The sequence below is a fragment of the Mustela nivalis genome (genome assembly GCF_964662115.1).
Source record: "Mustela nivalis genome assembly, chromosome: 18".
NCBI classification, from domain to species: domain Eukaryota; kingdom Metazoa; phylum Chordata; class Mammalia; order Carnivora; family Mustelidae; genus Mustela; species Mustela nivalis.
The window spans coordinates 52,710,020-52,720,868 of NC_139037.1; the positions used below are offsets into that span (position 1 = coordinate 52,710,020).

Sequence of the window (10,849 nt, forward strand, 5' to 3'; positions counted from 1 at the left end):
TTTCTAGTCATGCATTTCATGACCACATATACAGAAGCCCCACACAAGTCCAGATAACACAATGACCTTAGTCCTTCCCTACTTAGAAACCTCTTTTAAGTAATGTGGCTTCTTTTCCTAGACAACGTCTAAATATTATTTCTGACTATCCCCCTTTGGGGAGACAGATTTGAGGCCTGCCTTCCCATCTCTTTGTTTGGCTGCCTCTTCAATAAATCTTTTCCTGGCCACATACTCCATGTCTCAGTGATAGGCTTTGCTTCACATCAAGCATAGGAACTCAGATTCAGTTAACATCCTCAACTCCAACCCCTTCACACTCATAGTCTGCCAGCAGTCCTGAGGGGCCAAGGTCCCAGCAGATGTACCCACCTGTAATTCCTAAAATTCTGAAAGGGCCCTATATTGAGTCCCCATATGTCACAGCTACAGTGCAGTACACTAGCAGATACCCAGTAGGAAACATGCCCATACCTCAGGAATCTAGAAAGGGCCCTATATTCAGTTCCAGGCCTTCCCAACACTGTCCATGGACAATCCTGCATGCATGGGGATGAGGCAGGAGACACATCTGCAATTAAGAAGATGTTGAAAGGGCCCTATACTCAGGCACAAGCCCTCCAATCATGGTCAGGGACCAGCTCACCCAAACACTACCAAGAAACATCCATTTGTGTCTCCAGAGTTAGGTCTGCTGACAACAAACATGATTGTAGAAATTGTAACAGACCTGGAGCACAGTCCAGTCCCTCTCAACTATGGCCCAAGGCCAGTCCTATCTACCTAAGACCCCATCCAGTGACAAGTCAGCAGTCCCTCTCAGAAACCATGTGGGAACCACAGTTGTCATGCACCTGGTAATGGGCTCACTGTTGGAGGACCCAGCTGTGATCCCACAGTGTATGTTCACCTGAGTGCCACTCTACTGAGTAAGGTAGTGGAGGCAGTCATACCCACTCAGGGACCAGACAGAACCCATACCCACCCAAGTCCCTGATAACATACCCACCAGCAGCACATAACTGGCTCCATCCTAAGATGATTGTGATTTTGAAGGCAATCCCATCAACCCAGAGAAGAGATAGGAATATACAGAAATCCTGGGGCTGAAGAGTATAATGCCAGAAGTGAAACATTCAGTAGATTGCACAACAGATTTGATCATGTAGAATAAAGTGTAAGTGAATTTAAAGACAGATTAATCGGGGCGCCTGGATGGCTCAGTGGTTTGGGCTGCTGCCTTTGGCTCGGGTCATGATCTCAGGGTCCTGGGATCGAGCCCCGCATCGGGCTCCCTGCTCCACAGAGAGCCTGCTTCCCTCTCTCTCTCTCTCTGCCTGCCTCTCTGCCTACTTGTGATCTCCGTCTTTCAAATAAATAAATAAAATCTTAAAAAAAAAAAAATAAAGACAGATTAATCAAAGTTAGCAAGCTAGAAGAACCAAAAGAAAAAGTGTTAAAGACTACATGAATTGTGGGACACTGTCATGTTAATGAATATTAATATCATGGAAGTTCCAGAAGGAGAGGAGGGAAAGGAGAACAATTAAAGAAATAATAGCAAGAACCCTCCTAAATCTAGGGAGAGATATAGGCATTCAGGTACAGAAAGTTGAAAGGACCCCAGTGAAAATCAACATAAGATTACTCTAAGGCACATTATAATAAACATATTAAAAGACAAAGAATTATTAATGCAGCAAGAAAAAAAAAACTTCCTGTAATTAAGGGACTCCCTGTAATGATAACTGGATTTCTTTGCAGAAACCTCGTAAACAAGGAGGAAGTGGATAATATATTCAAAATGCTGAAAGAAAAAAAAAAAACAAAAACCTGCCAACTGAGAATACTATCTACAACAAATCAAGCCTCCAGAAATGAAAGAGCTATCCAGAAAAACAAAACCTAAGAGAGCTCATCACCACAAGACCTGCCTTACAAAACTGCTGAAGAGAGTTCTTCAGGCTGAAATAAAAGGATGTTAATGGACATGAAATATGAAAGTGTAAAACTCACTGGCAAAGGTATATATAGTTAAATTCATAATACCCTGGCACTATAATAGTGGTATGTAGATCACTTGTTTCTCTACTATAAAAGTTAAATAATATTAAAAATTACTCCACAGGTGTTGGTGAGGATGCGGAGAAAGGGAAACCCTCCTACACTGTTGGTGGGAGTGCAAGCTGGTGCAGCCACTCTGGGAAACAACATGGAGGTTCCTCAAAAATTTGGAAAAAAAAAAAAAAAAGCTACCCTATGACCCAGCAATTACGCTACTGGGTAATAACCCTAAAGATACAAATGTAGTGATTGAAGGGGCACATGCACCCAAATGTTTATAGCAGCAATGTCCACAACAGCCAAACTGTGGAGAGAACCTAGATGTTCATCAACAGATGAATGGATAAAGAAGATGTGGTATATATATACAATGGAATACTATTCAGCCATCAAAACCCCCCAAATCTTGCTATTTGCAATGATATGGATGGAACTAGAGGGTATTATGCTAAGCAAAATAAGTCAGTCAGAGAAAGACAATTATCATACAATCTCACTGGTATGAGGAATATGAGAAACAAGACAGAGGATCATAGGGGAAGGGAGGGAAAGATGAAACCAGCAAGGGAGACAAACCCTAAAAGACTCTTAATCTCATCATTAAACAAACAGAGGGTTGCTGGAGGGATGAGGTGGGAGGGATGGGTGGCTGGGTGATGGATACGGGGGAAGATATGTGCTATGGTGAGTGCTGTGAATTGTGTAAGACTGATAAATCGCAGACATGTACTCCTGAAACAAATAATATATGTGTTAATTTTAAAAATGACTATAACTCCAATAGAGGCACTTCCTGGTTCAGTCAGAAGAGCATGACTTTTGATCTCAGAGCCATGAGTTCAAGCACTACACTGGGCATAGAGCTTACTTAAAGAAAAATAAAAATAAGCAATATGCAAATGACTATAACTACAATGATTTACTAATGGCTGCGCAATATACAAATAAGGGGACCAACAGTATAAAACATGAAAGTAAAAGTGTAGATTTTACAAAATTGAAAGTTATTATCAATTTAAAGAACCTTTTATGCATGTAAGATATTTTAAGTATGTCTCATAGAAACTACAAATAAGAAACCTAGTATAGCTTCCACAAAGATAAAGAAAAGGAATTCATTTGTACCACATGGGGGGGGGGGCACAAAGGAACACCGCAAGAGAAGGGAGAGGAAAAAAAACAAGTAAAACAGCAGCAGCAACAACAACAACCAGAAAACAATGAAAGGGCAAGTTTAAGTCCTTATCAATAAGTTAAACAAATGGTCTAAACTCTCATAAAGTAATTGAATACATTTTAGAAAATCCAACAATAAGGGGCACCTGGGTGGCTCAGGTAATGATCTCAGGGTCCTGGGATCAAGCCCTACATCAGGCTTTCTGCTCAGCGGGGAGCCTGCATCACCCCCCCCCCCCAACTTGTGACCTCTCTCTGCCAAATAAATAATCCAACAATAAAAAATAAATAAATAAAATAAAGTAAAAATCCAACAATATGCTACCTAAAATATACTGTAAAGACACATAAGAGGATGAAAGTGAGGGAGTAAGAAAGAAAATGTTCCATGCAATTGGTAACCCAAAGAGAGCTGAAGTGACCACACTCATCAGATAAAACAGACTTTCAGTCAAACTTGGTAACAAGAGACAAAGGCCACTCTACGTTGATAAAGGATCATTTCATCAAGAGACTATAACAATAATAAATTTATATGCACTTACTATAAGAGGACCCAGATATTTAAACCAAATCTTAGCAAAACTAAAGGAAGGAATAATAATAAAAGTAGGGGATGTCAGTATCCACTTTCAACATTGGACAGATCATCCAGACAGAAAATTGGTAACAGTGGACTATATAACACTATAGACAAATGGACCTAACAAATATATACAGAAAATTCCATCCAACAGCACCAGAAAACATATTCTTCAAGTGCACATAAAACTATCTCCAGGACAGATCCTATGCTGAGCCACAAAGCCAACCTTAACACATACAATATTAAAACTGTAACTCAAAACTCTCTAACCGAAATGATACAGAACTAGAAATTAACAGGAGTAAAATTAAATTCATAAATATGTAGACACAAATAGCCTGAAGTTAGAAACAGAAAATAAAGATTAGAGCAGAAATTTAAAAACGAGAACTGAAAACAAAATTAAAGCTAAACACTGTTTCATAAAAGAAATCTATAAAATTGATAAACATTTAGCCGGACTAACCAAGGGTGGGGGGGGAGGACCCAAATCAACAAAATTATGGATGAATAAGATTACAATTGATAACACAGAAAGACAAAAGACCATAAGAAAGTACTATTAAAACCACATACCAACAAACTGGACAACCAAGAAGTAAGAAAAATCCCTAGAAACACTCAATATTCTGACTGAATCAGAAAAACTAGAAATCTGAACAGCCCAATTACTAAAAAGGAGATTAAATCCATTAAAAAAAATCTCACAACAAAGAAAAGCACAGGATCAGATGACTTCACTAGTGAATTTTACCAAATATTTAATGAGGAATTCTCAAATTTTATGAAAAATATCAAAAAAGAGCAAATACTCGCAACTCCTTTCACAAGGCCAGCATTACCCTGATACCAAAGGCAGAAAGGGACACCATAAGAAAACTACAGCAAGAAAATAATGAATTGAATACAGCAACATATTAAAAGAATCATTTGGCACAATCAATTGGATTTATCCCTGGGAAGCCAGGATAATTCAATATACACAAGTCAATCAATGTGATACATCACATTAATAAAATAAAAAATCTTATGATCATCTCAATACGGAGAGAAAAAAACAATTCACCCATTCATGATAAAAATTCAACAAAGGGTATAGAAGTAATATACATAAACATAATAAAGACCATATATACAAGCGTACCAGCAACCATATACTCAATGATGAAAGGATGAAACCTTTTCCTCAAAGACTGGGAACAAAACAAGACCATCCCCTTTACCAATCCTATTCAACATAGCCCTGGGCATCCCACCAAGCTCAATCAGGTAAGAAAAAAGAAATAAAAGGTAACAACATGAATGGAACTAGAAGATATTATGCTTAAGTGAAATAAGTAAGAAAAACATACAAGTGAAATTAAAAAAAAAAAAAAACAAAACAAAGAGAAATAGACTCACAGATACAGAAAAGAAACTACTGGCTGCCAGAGTGGAAAGGTTTTAGGGGCTGAAATAGGGGTGGGTGAAATAGGTGAAGGAGATTAAGAGGTAAAAACTTCCAGTTATAAAATAAGTTAATCATGGGTGTGTAGCATATAGCATAGGAAATATAGTCATAATATTGTAGTAACTTTGTATGAAGAAAGAAGGTAACTAGACTTACTGTGGAGATGTCATAATGTATAAAATACTGATTCACTATGATGTACACCTGAAACTGATAGGATTTGGTCTGTCAAATATACTCTAATTTTTCTGATTTATTTGAGACAGAGTACAAGCATGAGCAGGGGGAGGAGCAATGAAGGGGAAGAAGGAAAAGCAGGCTCCCCACTGAGCAGGAAGCCTGACACAGTGCTTGATCCCAGGAATCATGACCTGAGATCATGACCTAAGCCCATGGCAGACACTTAATTAACTGGCCACCCAGGCACCCCAAATATAATTTTTTAAAATATTTTATCTATTTATTTGACAGAGATCACAAGTAGGCAGTGAGGGAAGCAGAGGGGCCGGGGCGGGGTGGGGGCAGGAGCAAGCTCCCTGCTGAGCAGAGAGCCCGATGTGGGGCTCGATCCCAGGACCCTGAGATCATGACCTGAGCCAAAGGCAGAGGCTTAACCCACTGAGCCACCCAGGCACCCCCCCAATATAATTTTTAAAAAGCATTAAAATTGCAAAGGAAGAAGTAAAATTGTCTCTATTTGCAAATGATCCAATTTTACGTATAGAAAATCCTATGGACTGTGCATGTGCATATGCGCACACACACAGAAAACCTGCTAGATAGAATCAACAAATTTAGTAGTTACTGTAAGGACCTATTTAGCAAGAGGCTTTCATTAAGGATAAACAATAACCTTGTTGTTTAACCCTTAAACTGTCCCTGCTCCTCTTCCCTCAGGGGATTTACTTAAAAACAAGTCTCGGGACGCCTGGGTGGCTCAGTTGGTTAAGCAGCTGCCTTCAGCTCAGGTCATGATCCCAGCATCCTGGGATCGAGTCCCACATGGGGCTCCTTGCTTGGCAGGGAGCCTGCTTCTTCCTCTGCCTCTGCCTGCCACTCTGTCTGCTGTGCTCGCTCTCGCTCCTCTCTCTCTGACAAATAAATAAATTAAAAAAAAACAACAAGTCTCGGAAACGAGTTCCAGGTAACAAAGCTCAAATACAAGGGTGGGGGGTGCCTGGGTGGCTCAGTGGGTTAGGCCGCCTTCGGCTCAGGTCATGATCTCAGGGTCCTGGGATCGAGTCCCGCATTCGGCTCTCTGCTCAGCAGGAAGCCTGCTTCCTCCTCTCACTCTGCCTGCCTCTCCATTTACTTGTGATCTTTTTCTGTCAAATAAATAAATAAGATCTTAAAAAAAAAAAATACAGGGGTGGGTCAGGCCAGGTGGAGACATCTGATCAGTGGGGGGTTGCATACTGTCTCCCTAGCTACCAAGGAGTGGGCCCTCGCCCTTTGGGAGCCTTTTGGGCACCAATTCTAATCAAGGTGTGATAGGCTAGTTGAAATGTGTACTAGGGTAAATTGTAACTCAATCGGTTACCTAGCATCACTGTGCAGCTTTCTCTGTGTGTTACAATTTCATTGGCTACCTGTGCGTTGCCAGGCCTGGCAGCATGGCCTTTGCCCTTAAAAGCTAGCCTGTGAAACAGAGAAGGGTTGCCCTCTCTGTAAGAGGCGCGACCCTGGCCGGTCAGTTTGATTCTTGATGCTTGGCACGAAATAAAGCTTTGCTGACCTTTGCTTTATATCAGTTTCCCTCCTTTAATCAGGGACCCATTTTGGGGGGGCATAACAGTTACAGGACACAAAATTAACATACAAAACCTAGTAGGAGCATTTCTATATACTAACAGTGATTATCAGTAAAGAATAAAGAAAAACAATCTCATTTACATTAGCATTTTTTAAGGCTTTATTTATTTGACAGAGCACAAGAAGGAGAAGCAGCAGGCAGAAGGAGAGGGAGAAAGAGGCTCACTGCTGAGGAGGGAGCCCAAAGTGGGCTCACGACTTGAGCCAAAGGCAGATGATTAACAACTAAACTACCCAGGTGCCCCTACATTAGCATTTTAAAAAGAATAAAATACTTATGAATGAATTTAATGAAGGAAGAGAAAGACATCTAGGGACCTTAAGAAATTGATAAAGAACTGAAAATAATAGAAATAAATGAAAAGATACACTATGTTGAATTGGAAAAATTATTACTATTAAAATGCCCGTACTACCCCAAACCACCTATAGATTCAATGCAATTCCTATCAAGATCCCAACAGCAGGAGTAGCTGGGTCACTCAGTTGGTTAAGAACCTAACTCTTGATTTTTTTTATTTATACATATTTAATTAAGATGAAATAGGCATAAACCATAAAGAAAAAAAATCAGGATAAAGTGTCACTTCCATTTTGTAGGGAGGGGTCAGGAAATGGAACAGATTACCTGGGAAACATCCTAAGACCACCCCAAAGTAGTGAGGTTACAGAATGTTAAAGACAACATTAAGTATTATTCCACTTAATCTACAAATGAATAAAGGGAGTCAAAACTTTATCCTATTTGGTATAAGAATTTTTACATTTAATATATAGTGAATCATTTCTCAGAAAGTAATACCGGTAAGTTTTAGAAGAAAGAAATTTCCATTACACAACTGACTAGAAAATCTCAAATGCAACTAAGCAGCTATGCTATAGCTCAGTATGTACCATTACATTGTTCTGGGCTAGTGTACATTTCAGTTTAACACAGAACTGCATTTTGGGTTTTAGAAAGGCAGCAATAGTTATATTTTAGCTTTTATTCTAGATGCTTAACACAGTTAAGGCGACAGTTGAAGCATATTAAGTAAAGGTAGTTCTAATTAAATGATGATCAACACAATCTCTAGCAACCTACATACACTGTATAATGCTTACATGGAATGAAACCAGTGTATTTAATTGGTATTTTACACTCACACACACACACACACACACACACACACAGAACTAAAAAAACATCAAAAGCAGTCATTCTACATGTACTATGGTTACACATTAAAAATGCAATTATACCATAGAACTAAAGTAATATGAACAGCACTACTTGATATGTAAGATAAAGGTGACTGGTTCTAACACAGAGCTAAGCCTGTATCAGTCATTCTAATCATAATGGCTTGTAAAAGCATCGGATTTCCAGTAGAGAAACTACTCTATGAAAATCAGTTAAAATCTGTCCAAAGTTTCACATCAGTAAAACCAGGATAAGGCTACAATGATCTTGAAGTGTGAACAAGATATCCAATCAGAACAGTAAGATTCCCAGCCATAATGTAAGATAGAAAGGTCTTCATGCAGCATATGCTCTCTGGATCCTAGAGAGCTTCATGTGCATAATATAAAGTTAAGTTGCCCAAGAAGTAAACTGGAGTTCAGTGAAGTTTCCATTGTGCCATGACTTTTAAACCTCAGGAATGGTATGATCCATCAGGCTTTTCATAATGCTTGGTGACATCCGTTTAATAATATGTTCAAAGATAAAAGCAGGCATGATTGTAATAGTAACTACAGTCTCAGATGTTGACAGTATGTCTGCAATTTGAGAATCCTTCAGCCCAATGACATTCTGCCCATTATGTTCTGTGAGAAGACCATTTCTGGCTGCAGAACTATCTTTCACTATGGATGTTATCTTTCCATTTTTAAAGATAAAGCCAACATGTCCAGTACTATCCTTATGCATGGTAACTGTCCGTTCAAAGGGCCTGTCACGAACAGTCATAGTAATCTTCTCTCCAAAAGCCTGTTTGAGTACCTTGTGTGCTTTATCAGAGCTCCAGCCTGCACAGTTTTCCCCATTGATCTGGAGTACTTGGTCCCCAAATCTCAGACCAACCAATGAAGCTGGAGAATTTGCCTGGACCAGCTGAACAAATATGCCATTATCTATTGATTTAAGCCTGAGCCCAATTTTTCCATCTTGATCCTTACACAAAATGACTTCACGAATCCCTTGCTTAATTTCTGCTCTACAAATTCCAACATCATTACCAGTTACAGGAGCCACCATATAGTTCATACTAGAAGGTCTTGCCACCAACTGCCCCTGAACTGGTGCTCCAGGGACCATGGCCATATTTGCATGGATTTCTTCTTCATTTAAACTCAGGCCCATGTACTGGGAGAGCTCCAGATACAATTTAGGATAGAGATTTCCATCTTGAGAGATGGGAGCAGAAGCTTCAGACAAAATTGCTGGGTTGCCAAGGTTTGCAGAAAAGGCAGTTTGAGCCTGAATAACTGTGTCTACCTTCAGGTCTTCAAGAGATGGGTACAGAGACATTTTTGCAGGATTTTTCTAGGCCACAAGGACCCGCTCACTGCCATTACTGCCCCGCCGCCTCCAGTAACTGGCCCCTAACTCTTGATTTTGACTCAGGTCATGATCTCAGGGTTATGAGATCAAGTCACACATTGGGCTCTGGGCTGAGTGTGGGGCCTGATTAAGATTCGCTCCCTCTCCCTCTGTCCCTTCCTCCACTCATGTGCATGCTCTCTCTCTTTCAAAAAAAAAAAATTCCAATGGTACTAAATCTATATGTATACTTAATGGAAGTATAATTATCATGCAGTATTATTAGTTTCAGGTAGACAATATAAGGATTCAATGACTCTACTGTTGGAGGCTGTGAAGATGGCAGAAGTGAAGGACCTCAGGCTCACTTCCTCCCATGGACACAATTAGATAAAATTCACATCAGTGTAAACAATCCAGAAAATAACCCAAAGATTGGCCTAAGAAATTCCACAATTAATATAGAGAAGAGGCCACATCTAAGAGGGTAGGAAGGGTGGAGAGGAGAGCTGAATAGATCCAGAGAGTCAACTATAAGAGAAAAGGACCCATAGGCATGGAGAAAAGGGACAGAAACAGACTATCACACAGGGGAGTCCACATGGGGAAGATGAATCCCCTTAACATTTGGCTTGGAAAACTAGAGGGGCCAAATTTCATGAGTTCTTATAACCAGCAGGACTTAAAGCCTGGTACCTTAAAAATCAGTGGGCTCAGTTCTGGGAGATCCTGGAAGGTGATAAGGATGGAGAGACAGGACAACAAACAGTTCATGTAGATACACCACAGATATAGCATTTAGAAAAATGCCTGCAGTATACCAGAGGCATTTTGTTTATGAATCTCTAGTGTGTGCTGAAGGGGCAGAGAACATTGGGAGACTTCCTCGGGAACATAGGAACTTGTGGGCAGTATTTCCCTCCCCTGCCCTCATCCTACACACAGTCACCTATGGGAACAGTGCAGAATTAACACTCAATACCTAACTTGCTCATACTGTGTATCCTGTGCATCTCTTCCCCCTATGCTTCTGTGGATCTGCCTCCTACTGCCAGGCCTGCCTCAGTCACAGCAGATGCACATACCCTCCTGCAGAGGACTAGCACACATCACGCTAACAACATACCTCCTGCCCCACTCTCTTGCAGATCTTCCCCCTACAGTGTGCTCTTGTGTGGAGTCCATCCAAAAGGATGCCACAAGCCTGCTAGTGTGCAAGAAGACTGAACAGGGACCA

The 10,849-nt window shown here is 40.2% G+C and overlaps 1 pseudogene across 1 annotated transcript; it reads right to left on the reverse strand.

Annotated features, from left to right (window-relative positions):
• Window positions 1–7,597: 7,597 nt before the first annotated feature.
• LOC309853436 (syntenin-1 pseudogene) lies at window positions 7,598–9,629 on the reverse strand (annotated as a pseudogene). The gene has a single exon. The product of its transcript is annotated as a syntenin-1 pseudogene (transcript).
• Between the last annotated feature and the right edge of the window lie 1,220 nt (window positions 9,630–10,849).